Source organism: Galeopterus variegatus, unplaced genomic scaffold, assembly GCF_000696425.1.
Source record: "Galeopterus variegatus unplaced genomic scaffold, G_variegatus-3.0.2 Scaffold8946, whole genome shotgun sequence".
NCBI lineage: Eukaryota > Metazoa > Chordata > Mammalia > Dermoptera > Cynocephalidae > Galeopterus > Galeopterus variegatus.
The window spans coordinates 22,227-27,729 of record NW_007735057.1 but is presented as its reverse complement, the minus strand read 5'-3'; positions in this window follow the sequence as shown (position 1 = coordinate 27,729).

Here is a 5,503-nt window from a genome sequence, read left to right as displayed (position 1 = left end):
TATACAAGTGAAAAGTTTTATTTCATTCTTTTCCCCATATCTCCTTTTTCTTTTCCCCTTTTTCTTTTCTTACTTTCCTGTATTTCTTTCAGAGTTTATTTAAGCTAATACAAATACAATATGTATGCTCTTATTTATCTCTACCTTTTACATGAATGATAACATACTGTACAAATGGATCTGAGACTTGCTTTATTAACTTAACAGTGTATCTTGGAGATTTTTAATATTAGTACAAGGAAAGTTCCTCATTCTTTTCTTACAGTTTTGTGGTATTCATTGAATGGATGTACCATCATTTACTTAAGTAGTCTTCTACTGCTGGATATTTAAATTGTTTCAAATAGTGCTGCAGTGAATAACATTAATTGAAATATGTACAATTAACCTAGTAGATATATTTTCAGAAATAAAACTGCTGGATCAAATTGTGTATGTCAAAGCTGTATGTTTCGTATGTCAAAGCTATATGTTTCACATGTTCTGATTTCAAAACATATTACAAAGCTATGGTAATTAAAACAGTACAGTATTAGCATAAAGACAGAAATATAGACCAATGGAACAGAATAGAGAGCCCTGAAACAAATTCACACATATATGGTCAACTTATTTTTGACAAAGATGCCAATAATATTCAATGGGGAAAGACAAATGCTATTGAAAAACTGAATAACCACATACAGAAGAATGAAATTAGAAAATTACTGCATCCCATCTAAAAAAATAAACTCAAATTGGGTTCGAGACTTAGATCTAAGAAATAAAACTGTAAAACTCCTAGAACAAAACATAAGAAACATAGGGGGAAAGATTCTGACATTAGGCCTGGTAATAATTTCCTGGATATGATACCAAAAGCACAGGCAATAAAAGCAAAATAAACAAGTGAGACTACGTCAAACTAAAAAGCTCCTGCACAGCAAAGGAAACAATCAACAGAGTGAAGACTCAACCTAGTGAATGGGAGAAAATATTTGCAAACCATATATATCTTAAGGGTCTAATCTCCAAAATATATGGGGAACTCATAAAACTCAATAGCAACACAAAAACTAGATTTAAAAATGGGTTAAAGACTTAAATAGACATTTCTCCAAAGAAGACATACATACAAATGGCCAACAAATAAAAGAAAAGTTGCTCAACATCACTAATTATCAGGGAAGTGTGTATTGCCTTGTAATTTGATAGATATGACCAAGTTGCCCTTCACAGTAATTGTGTCAACTTGCACTCTTACCAAAAATTTTGTCTCTTTTGCAAAATGTATTTTTAAACTTTGGAATTTTGCTAATCTGATAGATTACAAATGGGAGTACAATATTGTTTTACTTTACATTTCTTTTATTTCAAACAATGTTGAATATTATTTCACATACTTAGAGGCCATTTGTGTTTTTTGTAAACTGTGTCCATCATTTATCCTTATTTGGGTTGTGGTTCTTTTTATCATGTTCTACGAACTATATATAAAAATTAGTCCTTTCTGATGTAAACTGGGGATTTTTTACCCAGGTCTGCCATTGCTTTTTTGACTTTGTTTGGTTTTTTTTTTTGGACACACAGATGTCTTTCTTTCATGTGTAAATAATCATTATTTCCTTTGTGGCTTCTGAAATAGCTAGGGCTATATTGTTTCTTATTATGGAAGCTTTATGAAATGTGGCTAGACTTTTTTCTTGGCTATTGTTTTTCTATAAAAACTTTCTTTTTCCTTTTTAAATTGAAACATAATTGATCATATTGAGATATAACCTCACTGCTGTTAGGTTGGCTGTTATAAAAGACAAAATAACAAATGCTGGCAAGATGTGGAGAAAGGGGGAACTTCTACACTGTTGGTGTTATAGTACATTAGTACGGCCATTATGGAGAACAATACAGAGGTTTCTCAAACAACTACAGATAGAACTGCCCTATGATCCAGCAATCCTACTTCTGGGTACATAGAATGGAAATCATCATGTTGAATGGATACCTGCACTGCCATGTTGATTGCAGTTCTATTTACAGTAACCAACATATGAAACCAACCTAAATGTCCATCAGTGAATGACTGGATAAGGAAAATGTGGTATATACACACCATGGAATACTAGTCAGCCATAAAAAAGAGTGAAATTCTGCCATTGGCAGCAACTTGGATGAGCTTGGATAAAATTATGTTAAGTGAAACAAGCCAGGCACAGGAAGAGAAATACCACATGTCCTTGCTCATAAATGGGAGCTAAAAACAAACAAATAAATAAAAAAGTAAGAAAGAAAGAAACACTAATCACAATAATAGATGAAATTTCAGAAGGAGAGAACAGAACTGTGGTTACCAGAGGTGATAAAGAGGGAGTGGAAGGAGGTTTAATGAAAAATTGGTTAATGGACGCAGAGAATGCTATGTTTTATATGAACTTTAAATTTGGCTTGACTTCTTTTCCTGCTCCTTAATCTCTTAAAAAAGAACATGTTATTATTTTAATTGAATAATACTTATAAAACTACTAGGAAAGAATTGAAACCTTAATGCCTTGAGTTTTCCCATCCAAAACCATGGTATGTATTTCCATTTGTTCATGTCTTCTTTTGTGTTCTTTAGCACAGTTTTTAAGTTTTTTTTAAACATAGGTCATTTACATCTTATGCTGTTATCTATCTGTCTGTCTGACTGTATTAGAAGGAACTGATTGCTTTCTCTAGGTATGGCCATTGGTTCTACATATTATTTTTTTGCTGCACATATGCACATGTCAATGCAAATAGGCACACAACTGTCATACAGCAAACTCTGTTGTCTCCACTTTGTCCTTTGGCATTCTGATAAACACCTTCCATAAAAGAATCATTCCAAACCACATGCACCAATGGTCTGCAGGATCAGCCACCATCTAATTGGATCAGGCAGCAGAATTGCCAATTCAGCTCATAGGACCAAATGGACTGAACGGAGCTCTACTTGAAAGGAATCAGGCCGTTATGTTTGCTGGATTCTTTTTGTAAACTTATTATAAAAAATTTAAACATATATCAAAGTAGGAAGTATAGTGTAAATAATCTGTTTTACCCATCACCAAGCTTCTGTAAGAGCCCACCACAGCAAATAGTTATAGACAACTAGCTTTAGAAGTGCCATTTTGTATAATATAGTTTTAAGCAGAATGCTAGCCATAAAGAAGTCTTTTTGTAACCTTGGCTCACAGCATAGCTCATTGGAAAATGCTGCAGGACTTAGTGCTCAGGAAGAAAAAGATAATAAGAGCTAATCAGTAACTCACAGAACTAACCATTCTTCCTTTGGATTCACAACTGCCCAGGAACTAGATGGCATCCAGCTTGTGGAAGCCAGATAATGCCTGAGTCCTCAGGATGACCTGAAAAATGACAGAACAGACCATCAGAAAACAAAAGCCCAGAGTCTTCAAGATTAAACTTAAGAGCCCCTCAATGGGAATAACTTCCCCACCTTGTTTCCCACACTTTTCCCTTTAAAAACCTTTGCTGAGACTCTTGAGCCTCTGATACAGTTTTAGTTTGACTGTCTCCTCAGATGTCTGATGATAAAGTTCCTACCTCACACCAACCTTTGGGACTGTTGAGCCTTTTAGTTTTGAGTGGAGAACAGCTACACTTCGGACACCAGTAACACTTCAAACGTTAACTCATGGCTAAGCTTGTTCCATTTATACCCCTGTCCACTCCCTCCTTCTCCCCTCATAACATTTTGAAAAAAGATCTCAGACATCATATAATTTATTTTATAAACATTTCTGAATATATTTTTTAAGGGTAATGGCTCTTTTAAAATTTATCCACAAGAGGCTGTAAATTAGTGCTGCCATTAAGGAAAACAGTATGGATATTTCTCAAACAACTACAGATAGATTTACTATATGATCCAGTAATCCCTCTCTGGGTATACACCCAAAGGAATGGAAATCATCATGTTGAAGGGATACCTGCACTCCCATATTCATTGCAACTCTGTTTACAATAGCCAAAATATGGAAACAACATAAATGTCCATTGATGGATGACTGGATAAAGAAAATGTGGTATATTTACACCTTGGAACACTACTCAGCCATAAAAAAGAATGAAATTCTGCCATTTGCAATAACAAGGATGAGCTTGGAGAAAATTATGTTAAGTGAAATAAGCTTGGCACAGAGGGAAAAATACAACATGTTGTCATTGATAAGTGCAAGCTAAGAGAAAGAAGGACAGAGAGAAAGACCACAATGGTGTGTTGAACTTGCAGAGGGAGGAAACAGACTTAAGGTTGCTGGAATGTGGGGGACAGGAGAGGGGCATTGGGGAGAGGTTGGGTGGGGGACATGGAGAATAATTGCAATTGAGGTGGTGGCATGCTGGTTGCATTGATTTTCTCACCACAACTTGGGCACAGGTGCTGACAGTCAGCTCTTGCTCCATGAATATGAATAGTCAATAAAAATAAAAAAATAAATAATTGAAAAAAATAAATTTATCCACAATGGTATTATAACATCTAGTGGTGAATTGAAACTGTATCATTATAAAATGTCCCATTTGGGGGAATTTTTTTGCTTTAAACATAGTTTACATGATATTACTATAGTTTCACCAGATTTGTTTGAATTTAGAAGATGTACCTTTTTCTATTCTTTAACCTTTGACTTTTCTATACCTTTGAGTTTTATGTGTGTCTCTTCTTAACATAGATGTTTAGATTTCTTTTTAGCCAGTATATCCACTTTGGTTTATTAATTGGACTATTTATTGTACTTTCATTGAATGAAAAAATGATATAGTTGCATATAAATCTACAGTCTTTCCAAACACATTCCATTTGTATCACTTGTTCTTACTTTCTTTTGATTTGATTAAAAAATTGTTTTGTTTTTCTGCTTTTCTTAGTTGGAAAGTTATTGATTACTTTGGTTTTACTTTAGATGTTATTCTAGAGATTAAAAAATGTATCCTTGGGCCGGCCCGGTGGCGCACTGGAGAGTGCGCCGCTTGGGAGTGCGGCAGCACTCCTGCCGAGGGTTTGGATCCCATGTGGAGACCGGTCCCCGCTCACTGGCTGAGCGTGGTGCGGGTGCGACACTGAGGGTTGTGATCCCATTGCTGGTCGCGGTACGGGCGCGACACCGAGGGTTGCAATGCCGTTACCAATCAGGAAAAAAAGACAAAAAGGAAAAAAAAATTTATCCTTAACTTATAAGTGTCTAGTATTCGTTACTACTTTAGTTTTTCTGTGATTATTTTACAGTTCACTAATTCTCTCTTTAGCCATGTCTAATGTGATATTCAAACCATTTATTGAGCTCTTAATTTTGAATACTGTATCTTTTATTTTTGGAATTTATATTTAGTCCTCTAATATAGCTTTTAGCTTTGTCTTTAAATTCTCAAACTTATTATTTAAGTAATTTTTTTCAATAAAGTAAGTACGTATTTTAAACTCTTGCCTACCTGAGGTTGGTGTTCTTTTGCTTTTATTCAAAAATTTTACACTCGAATTTTT